This window comes from Ixodes scapularis, unplaced genomic scaffold (genome assembly GCF_016920785.2).
Source record: "Ixodes scapularis isolate PalLabHiFi unplaced genomic scaffold, ASM1692078v2 PGA_scaffold6__148_contigs__length_123643588, whole genome shotgun sequence".
NCBI classification, from domain to species: Eukaryota; Metazoa; Arthropoda; class Arachnida; order Ixodida; family Ixodidae; genus Ixodes; species Ixodes scapularis.
Genome location: NW_024609881.1, coordinates 39,108,211 through 39,118,838, shown reverse-complemented (window position 1 = coordinate 39,118,838; position 10,628 = coordinate 39,108,211). Strand labels below are relative to the sequence as shown.

Genomic DNA, 10,628 nt, shown 5'->3' with positions numbered 1-10,628 from the left:
GAAGCTCCGCCTTCAGCGTGAGCTTTGTCTCTTTGATAACTTAAGTGTGAACGCGCAGGCATGCACAACCGGACCACTGCGGAAACCAGCGAGCTCGTGCTGGAGGTGGAGCTTCTAGTCTCAGCTTAAGGGTGAACATGGGATAACAGGCGGTTACAGACGCCGGACTAGACGCACGGGATTTCGCAAAAGGGAGACATTATGCTTGCGAGCGTGTTTGGTCGAGCAGCCAAGCCAATCCATTGGTAATGGGCGGGGCAACTGAATTGTGTTTGATACTTGGGACGGGCCGTGACCTCCACCTAAATGGCGTTGAATGCCTTAAATATTGAGTTATAGTTGTTTTTGTGGAAAAATCAGGACATAAAAAGGTATACCATCTATGCCCGGTAAAATATATACATATACACATATATATATATATATATATATATATTTTTTTTTAAGGAATGCAGTTAGAAGCTTCTGATAATTGCAATTGTTGCTTTGTGATCGGCTCTTTGACATTGCTATTGTCAAGCGCCTCAGTCTCATTGGAACTGAATAAATATTAGGATGTTTGTAGCCCGCCAGGCCTCGCGTTTCTGAAACGGTCATTGACAGTATGGAAGTTAATGGTGTTTGTGATGAGGTGATCACAAACACGTAAGGATCGGAAATAGCTAATACCTACCACCACAACTTACCGAGGCAGATGTCGTACCTCGAGACGGCTCCGAAATTTTTCACAGGCTGGGCTGGCCAGCCAATGCGAGTCAAAGAGAATATCTCGCAGGCAAAGGCGCAAACAGGTCTCCGGGCTCATATCACCCTGCTGATAAAATGTCCGGTGTATGCTTTGAAACGTGGCCGAAATAGCTCAGTTGGGAGAGCGTTAGACTGAAGATCTAAAGGTCCCTGGTTCGATCCCGGGTTTCGGCAAAGCTATTTCTTCTTTTTTTTTTTTTTAGCTCGCAAGTTTGTAGGAATACTAGAATAGTGTAAATATTGGTTTTAATGGATTAGTGTAGTGTCTTCCTTAGCTTCAACAACGTTAAGAAAGTCGATTGTTTTGGCTCTCTTCTCTCTCTTTCACTGAAAATTTCATGATTGATGCATTGCTTTTTGATTCAAACCGGTTTTCGACACACCCATAAAATCTTTGACTCAAACCTTTCCAAGTTAAGGCAGAACGGATCTGATATACCTCATTCTGCTATGTATTAAGTTGTGTCTTCGACGCTTGTATTTGTTGTGTTGATGAGCGGTCGATCAACTCAAATACGCGATGGATTGAGTTGCAAGTCAAGTTATTCTTGCATAAATTCTTCTCCACCTTGGAGACTTCCCCAAGAATCCTTAGTTCGGTGCCGTGAACTTCGTTCACACCTGAGATTCAAAAATCAAACCTAAGTGTTTAAGAAGTCGATACGTTTTGAAGTTACCGCAAAATATCAACCATATTTTTAACTTTTAACTTTTTGCGCTAAACGATTGGAGTATTTTAAAACTTTCCAATTCATCGGGCTGAAATATGCGATGATTCACGAACTTTCGAAACTGTTAAAGTCAGAAGTTCAACAAACTTCGTACCTCTAAACAAAGGTTCAAGGATGTTCCAACCAATTTTATGCATAGGGTTTCAGGCAACCAATGTAATCAGTACGAACATATAAACGAAAAGTATTGCAGGGAAGAAGTGCATAACCGATTCTAGGCGGTTCCACAGGACCCGCTTTGACCTCGGCACTTCGGCCTCGTGCTTATATCTATTTTTTTTTTTTTTCCATTTGGCCTTTACACTGAGTTTGTCTTGTCTGGGTTTTAAATTCGTTCCAAATGCAACCGACGATCTTCGCTGGGGTTTTGTTCATAACCTTAGTTCTTTCTGAAGCTGATGACCGGGGAAAGGCGCGCAGAGACGGACGCCGACACGCGACAGCGTACTTTGAATGTACGCTTGCTGCATTATCATTAGTAACGGCGGCAGTTTAGAGCGTTCAGAATCGCCACCAATTGTAGTATTAACAAAAAAAAAAAAAAAAAGCCGAGATACGGGTTATATGGCGAGCTTTATGCGCGACCGGTCTTGACCTCATTAGCTGTATTTCTGTTATTTGGGGCCCCGAGTTTGTAAATACCGAACAATACCGTTAGTACCCCGGTTCTCTCCAGAGAAGAGTTTTTCCGGGACAAAAAAAAATTGTGAATTTTTTAGTGGGATTTTAAACTTTTTATAGATGGATTCCCGGAACCTTTTTATTGAAAATGCGGCATTGTATCTCAATATGTGAGATTCCAGGAGTTTACGCCAAAATTAAAAAGGTAATGTGTTTGTGTCAAACTTGAATCTAAAAAAATTTAGTAACTTCCTTTTTCTCGGAATTCATCGGCTAAAAAAAAACCAAAATTTCGGCACCCAGCCAAACTTTGATATATTAGAACTTTTCGAATTGTGATTCAAGTTGGGATGTCTGCCATCTTATTCTTGCATGTACAACTTTCAAATTTTGCAACCACTTCTCACAGGTGGTAAGGATACCGGATTTTATGCACATTGTGTTTCATGCTGTCTTTAAATGGTGCTCGTACTAAATTTTTGGTATGCGTAGTATATATACAAAGCAGTTCAGCAAGGGGCGGAAATATTTTTACAAACTGAGTTCGGAGGTGACACATGACAGGCACATGCATGTAATATTGCTCGTCCGTGATGTCACTATGTCAAGTAAACTCCACGTTATGACACAGTCAAAATAGCTCAGTTGGAATAGCAGCTTAGACTGAATATGTAAAATTCCTTGGTTTAAACACGGATTTCGGCAAAATATTTCGCTTTTGTTTACGCGTACCGGTTTATCATATTAGGGAGTTTTAGCGAGTCGTTTTTCAAGCACACGGTTCCGAAATCACGAACGGTACAGCTGGTCCGTTCCGTGAAACCGTACGTCAAATTTGACATACTTTAGCGAATCGTGAAAGTGGCGCGACTGTGTAAACGATGATGATCATCATGCTTAATGGTGGCGCCATCTTCTAGCAAACATGTGAAACATTCTGCAACGTGTAAATCTGTGGCAGCTCGTGTTTCCGGCGTACGACTGATGTAAACGATGTAAACAAGACGGCCGGCGTAACATTTGCCGGTCGGAATTTCAAGAACTGCGAAACTAGATAGAGTAAAAAGTGTCTGAACGACCGTAAAGGTATGTGGTGTGTCTCCGTCATCTTGAACTTGAACGATCGTTCACGTTGTGTGCCGTCAAACCAAATCATTTCGTCTGCTCGCGGTCGCCACGGCAGCTAGTCTGCCCGCAGATCGCAAAAATTTACTAGGATGCGCCGTTTACAGCAATCACGATCGCTTACCATTGTGAGCAGTCCTCGAAATGTTTTGGTTCAACCTCTCAGATGAAGCAGACTAACAGGACGGCAAATTGCCCCCCGCTGTCCTAAGCCTAACGCTCCGCTGGGTCGGCGAAGGTGATCGCCAAACCGACCGCCATCTTTTTTTTTTTTTTTTTTTTTTTTTTTTTTCCGAGTTGTGAACGGTGCTGGCTGCGTTGCGGTGACGACTCCAGCGGCCGGAATGGGAGAAACGAACGAGAAGGGCCTCCCGACTCCCCGAACGACTCGCGCGCGCATGCGCAGTGGCGTCGCGGATGCGTTCGAGGGCGAACCGTTCGCGTTGAAACGACCTGCTAAAACTCCCTATTATATAAATCTACCGAACGAATAAAATCGCAATTAGAGCATGATAAAAATGAAATAGGTCAGATGCTGGGGGCTTCTGTATTATCTTTCAATTTCTAGAACTGTGTTCATTGAATCACCTTTAAGACAAGATAATGGTTTTTTGTATACGCTTGGCCTATCTTTCTTGCATTTTGTTTTTCTTAATTAATGCCGCACCATGCAAACTTAACTGTAGTTAGAACGACAACTGTAGGTTTCTTTTTTTCATTTTTTTTTCAGGGGGCATTTTGTACGTGGCGAAAATGTTTGTAATATAAATACACAAGAAAAACGCCCCTTTTTCCAGGTAATGTTAGATTTGAGCCACATCACACACCATTTTTATGTGAACATAACTTTTGCGTTATTGAAAAGTAGAACAAACTGAGGTTTTACTATGCTACAATATTAGATATCACAAACCTTTTTCTCTTTTTTTTAATGCTGAGCTCTAGGGACCGGGAGGCCTGTCAGGCAATAGGTGATACTGTCGCCCCCCCCCCCCCCCCCGCCCCCCCGCCCTCAGTTTGTGTACTCTAAATGAACGAAACGTTAATTGATCGATTGATCGAGCGGTCAATTGATTGATATATTTATTTACATCTGACCAGTTAATCTGTGTAAATGTCCTATCTGCGTTGGGTAATTCAAGCAAAGATACAAATAATACGTTTAGTCTGTGTACACAGACTAAACTAGACAATTATTAAAATTAACCTTCCGCAGTTATCAAGAATGAAACATAAATAGGCTTTCTAATTCCGTGATAATGTCTCACATTGAATTCGTGATTGCTTGCATCGCCCTGCGTTGTGTTGTAGCCTCTTGGCTCTGTAAACTCAGCCTGAAACGAGTTTCCAGCTCAACGACACACTACTGAGGTCGCGCGCTCGCCCATGTGTGCCTTAAATTGATCTAGCTAGCATTCTTACCGAAATGTCAAACAAACACGTCCGCTGGACATTTGAATTTTTTTTTTTCAAAGGAACATCAAATATTAATAGAGAACTAAACATTCTATTCAGACGCAAGCTTTATGTCCGATGTTACCACACCCTTGGGAATATTATCTCGTTCTAACATCAGGGGCCGAAATTCCAGACATTACAATTTTGGTCCTTAAAACCTCTAAAAAATATTTGTTGTGCAATAAAAAAAAATAAATGTGTTTTGTCATTTATGATTAGCACACATGAACATTGTATTACTGGCGTCTACAACGTTTTCGGAGAATATGATACTTTCTACTGTTCGGCTCAGGGTTGGACAGTATCGCGATACAAATGTATCGCGATAGTATTTCAGAAATACATTTCGTATCTGTATTTCTGTATCGCGATGCATTTTTTTCACCAGTATCTGTATTCCTGTATCGAAATACATTTTGAATGTTCCTTTGTATCGCGATACAATCAGGATCAAATGTATTTCGTGACATTTCTTGAGAAATACACCCCCCCCCCCCCCCCCCGAAAAAAAAAAAAAAAAAAAGTCCGAGCGCATTCTTTTTTTTTTTTTTTTACTTCTAAGGTCACCAGAATCAAGGAGATGCTGGGGTATTGTTGCTATGCTGACCAAGGTTCCTTTTGATTCTGCAAACTATTTTTCTATGCGTCCTCTTCCCTCTTCTGAGAAGTGTTGCGTAGTCGGGGACTCAAACAGATGGCGTGCCAGGAGTGGAGTCAGAGCATCTTCTGCCGCAGGTCCTTAGGTAATAGGCAGGGACTTCTTGAGTCATTGTTTTCTGGCATCCAATGCCCGCTGCTAACCCTCTCTCTCGCCTTAGCGTACAGAGTACATCCAGCCGGCAAAGCTGAGTTACATTCCGTTGCAGCGCGAGCCAGGCGGTGGTTGACTTGAGATAGTAGGAAGACTTACGCTGTGAAGTTCAACACATATTCGAATGCATCTGCGGCTGCGCCCGTAACATTGCACGGCTCAAAGGTACGTCATCAGCCGACGTGAACGTGACCCACTGCTCTGGTGATCCTAAACCTAGGAGGAGGCCAGAAGTGTCCTCGCTGTGCCATACCAGACTACGTACTCCCGCGACTAATCTCGAGACCGCTGTTTCTCGGATAGCTCGCACCTGTGCCGGCAATATCAGCTCGCAATCCACGAGGTCTTTGTTTGTATAATGCTAGGCAAAACTTGAGGACTTCAATCCGTGCGTCGGTGGTGGAGGGTCGGTAGTAAAGACCTTCAGAACAGGGATGCTACCGTATCGTTTTTTCAACTGTAAAACAGAAGATAAGACATGTATTCCAAGATGCTTCAGGTGGTCCACTATTCTCGAAAATTCCAAATGACACTGCATGCACGATCTTCGGCTAGGTAGCCTACAACGAAAGTACGCATTGTCCTTTCATACAGCAGAATGGTAAAGTTTCATGTTCAAGGCCACACCTAAAGATAAAGAATTCTAATTCACTACACCGTGACATTATGTGATCAATGTTGACAGGATTCCCTCGTCAGACAGACAGGATGTCATAGAAGGGACCGCGGTCAGCAATTGTTGGAACGTTTTTTGGGGCTCATTGAAGACTCCTTGTCGTCCGAAACCACTACCTTCAAGGCAAAAGTACCAAGCCTGCAGGAAAGTAATTTCGGGATCGAAAACACCCACTTCAAACTTCAAGCTTCATCTCAGTTGGCGTCTCAAAAAATTTGGAAAATGTATTGCAGTATCAGTATTTCTGTATTTGTATTTCTGCCTTCCCTAAAATGTATTCCTATATTCGTATTTCCAAATACGTTTTGCCTCTTTTTAAAATGTATTTACGATACGTATCGCGATACCTTTTTACAGATGTATCTTAGTATCGGTATTTTAGCTACTATTTCAATGTATCCCAGTATTTGTATTTCCAAATACATTTTTCAGTATTTCTGCCCAACCCTAGAACTTCGGCTCAACAATTGCAGATACGACGCTTTGCCGAAAGCAGCCCGCAAACGGCCTAAGAGGCAATTGACAAGGGAGATAACTCTATGAGCGATGCGAGTAGGCAGCTATCTGGTGGGCCAAACAGCGTACACCGCGCGACACTTTTAGCTCGAATACGACTGGGGCGCGTTTCTGATTTGACTCAAACGGAATATTGGTGGACACTTTACTTCATTTCCGCTTCGGTCCCAGCGCGGCCGATGTTATGAGCCGAAGGGCCAATCAAACAGCGAAAAAGGCACAACGTCATGGCGTGCTTTCTATAGTTGATAAGACCAGCCGGTATTCGCCGTTTCTCTGTGAGTGCTCCTCTGCCGGCTGGTTCTATAAAGTGCAGAAAGCACTCCATGACGCTACGATTTTTGCGCTGTATGATTGGCTCTTCGGCTCATAACGTCGGCCGTGCTTGGACCTAAGCTGAAACGAAGTATAAGCGTGACTGGAATGACTGCCGCAGAGGAGGATCTTCCGCCGAACTAGCTGTTTTTTGGTTTATTCTATTCCACATTAAGTCCGATCCCAGCCAAAGCTATGACGAAAATAATCGAATCCAGCAAACGACAAAAGTGTGTTGTCATAGAACTTTTCTTTTTACGGCAAAAGCAATAAAGCAAAGTGAATGCGGCGATCCTCAGCTTCTTTTTTTATTGTTGAGCGCAGTTCATTTAGCTGGTAAAAGCGAACACATAAAAATGATGGGTGCGATGACGATGCACCTTTTCGCCTCGCTTCATGGGGTTCATTGATCGCAGCTTTGGCTGCGGTCAGCTTAATGTGAAACGCCGTATAGTTCAATTTTACCAGAAATACAGGTATACAGAAATACTGGCGATCGCTTCATGGAGTGAAGAGTGTCACACTCTTTACATGATGTGCGCGAACCGCCAAAGGTCCCGCTCGGAACGTCGCCAGCTCATTTCAACCATTTAATGCGAAAGCATTCACTGTCTAATAAAGCGAAGCCGGCGGCGTCTGTAGCCGTTGTCTGTGGCAGCGAAAAACGGCCCCTAAATCCCCATTGGCTTAGTGAAGCGGCATTTAAAGTCTTGAAACTTGTTTGATAGCGTTTAAGTCCTCTTTCACATCTCAGCTTGAATACGCCAGCATCATATGTTCTACCCACAAAAATTACCTGATTGCACAAAGAGAAAAAAAAAAAAATTCAAAACAAAGCCGCGCGCTTCGTATATAGTGACTATTCTCCTTACACGAGCGTTTCGGCGCTGAAACAAAGGGCTAATTTACCCGCATCAGACGCCAGGCGCAAAGACTCTCATCTGGCGTTCATCTACAATATTTATTGCTTTGATGATAACCTTAATCAACGTCATATTACCTCCCCCTCATCGCATCTTTCGCAGAAATGATCATCCTCATAAAATTCGCCAATCGAATTGTTTCACAACCAATTTCGCAAGTCGCCATTACAGCTTGCCCTTAGAAAATGGAACTCATCATCCCAGTACGTTGTAGATATAACAGATAAAAATGAATTTATATCTACATGTGAACGATTATTTCACGTTTCCCAGGAATGAGTCATAGGATGGTGTCCTTTTTGTTTTTCATGTGCGAAGATAGTTTAATTTCTTTTCATGAAGCCTGGTTGACACGATGCTTCCTGTTCCTGTACGAGTGAAGTTCTTTTGAGTGTGTATATTGTAATATTTTGTTTGTGTAGGAGTGTACTTTTCCTTCATTAAGTATATTTACATTGTTTTTGTCTTTATGCAGATATGTACGAAAAAATTGTTGTAATATTTTTGTCAAAAAACGAGTACTCCTCCTTCATACACTACCCGAAAAGGCGATTTGAGGTATGTTAAATGAATAAAAATAAATTGGCTGCGAAGCGCCTTATCAGAGGCTTCAAAACGGAAGCCAAAAAGGCCGCTCGAGGCCAAAGTGAATGCGCCTCAGAAATAAAACAAAAAGAAAAGCAGAGCAACGCAGATGCATCGTCACGGAAACGGGCCGACCGCTAGAGGTTTAGTTGCCTATCCAATGTTTCTCCAAAGGACCTTGGCTTCCTGGGAGGAGAATTACTAAAAGCTCTTACTGTACAGGGATACCGGGCGCGAGCCCTTTCAGGTCAGCGCCATTGTGCTTTACGCAATTACGGAAGACCTATGATACAGCCAAATGACAGCCCAGCTGACTCCGAACCCCAAGACGGCAGAGCTCTTGTTCATCCGCGGGGTATTAAAGGGGTGCGGAAACAAAAATTGAAATATTCAAATTTCGTTCGGAAATGAGTCAAGCATGACGGATAATAACCGTAAATCATAATCGCACGTTTGTATTTTGAACGATTGGCTACATTTTTCGTTCCAAACGGTGCACTCGAGCAAGCGCTCGAAGACAAGCGAACGGAGAGCGCGATGCGTCATGGGATGTTTGGCGCAAACAAAAACAGGAAGAAAAGATTTCCCGCGTTCGTGGAGGATTCCGAGTCAAGAGGTCCAACGCGTCAAGAGGTCCAACGAGTCAAGAGGTCCAATATTGGACCTCTTGACGCGTTGGACCTCCTGACGCGTTGGACCTCTTGACTCGCCGTGGATCTCTTGACTCGTTGGACCTCTTGACGCGTTGGACCTCTTGACCCATATTGGATCTCTTGACTCGTGCCTCGATGTGTCAAGAGGTCCAACGCGTCAAGAGGTCCAATATTGGATGGCTTGACTCGTTGCATCTCTTGGTGTGAAATATGTACAGGCAAGGGGTGTGAAATAAGTACAGGCAAGAAATGAGAAAAACAAATATGAGAGCACCTAAGCTTTCTCTTACGATGTGACAATGCGCGAGCACTAGCTTTTCCCGAGTTGTGCTGCCGCAACGGATAGCGAGCTAGTTGCGCGATCAAGAGGGCCTAGGTTCGAAAGCAGGCAAGGAATGGTTTCGTACTCACGTAACCAGAGAGGTCACGTGACCAGTTTTTTTTTTTTTTGTCCAAAGTGACCTCAGACTTTTCTTTTTTTGTTTGCTCACATGACCAGATAGGTCACGTGACCAGAGAAATCACGTGACCAGGGAGATCACGTGACCAAAGATATCACGCAACCAGAGTTTTTTTTTTATGTTGGATTGTGTTGGACAAGTCACGGATTTTGATGACGGATTTTGCCGACGGCTTTTTCGCTGACTGAGCCAGGTAATGCTCACGCATTAAAAAAGCAGACAACAGAGATGCTGACAATAAAGGCGGAGAAGAAAAATGTCGGAAAAAGAGCAAAAAGTTGAGCTGTGAAGACTCCCACACGGCAGGGGGGTTCTCACGAACATGGCTTTGATGAATCGTTTCTTGCCGGTGATGTAATCAGTGCTCGTGCTTATAACCCGTGATTTGCTTGGTTTCTAAAGCGACAGATACGCGCGCGCTGGGCTGTGGGGATCGCATGCTGGGCACTGGATTTGTAAACACCAGAAATCATTGTTGTTATAAACTGTCAAGCTTATAGGAACATTCTTTTGTCGGGGACCTGTGTGACTTCGCTCCACAAAGTCATAAATCTGCATCTCCCGTGTTGCTCTCCCCCTCGAATATTGAACACGCAACCGGAAAGGTCTCAACATTTCACAATTTGAGAAGCCTTTTTTTTTTTTTTTTAAGAAATGATTACTTTGACATTCGGGTTCGAAATAACTGTAAAACCATTTTGAACACATCTTCCGTCACATGCGAAAGATATGTCCATAGTTATTTGCTCTTTCGACGTCTACCATCACATTAAAGCACTATTACGGCGTTTGACGTCAGGATAAATGAACATTTTTTTTTTTTTCTTAATTTCTGTGCCGTCATTTTTAAAAAGTTGTAGTAATTAATATAATTTGTTCACGTCCCGTCAGAATAGCTTCATTGCTATTTTGAAGTCCTTGGTCTTCCAGGAGCTTGAAGAGACAGTTTGGCCTGGCGCAGGTGGCGTGTAAAGTTACTCATTTTTTTCCGTTCGCCGTGGCCTAT

General features: G+C 43.2%; 1 non-coding gene across 1 annotated transcript; it reads left to right on the top strand.

Moving 5' to 3' along the window:
- Window positions 1–848: 848 nt before the first annotated feature.
- Window positions 849–921, top strand: Trnaf-gaa. The gene has a single exon. It is a non-coding gene; the product is annotated as a tRNA-Phe (tRNA).
- Window positions 922–10,628: the final 9,707 nt, after the last annotated feature.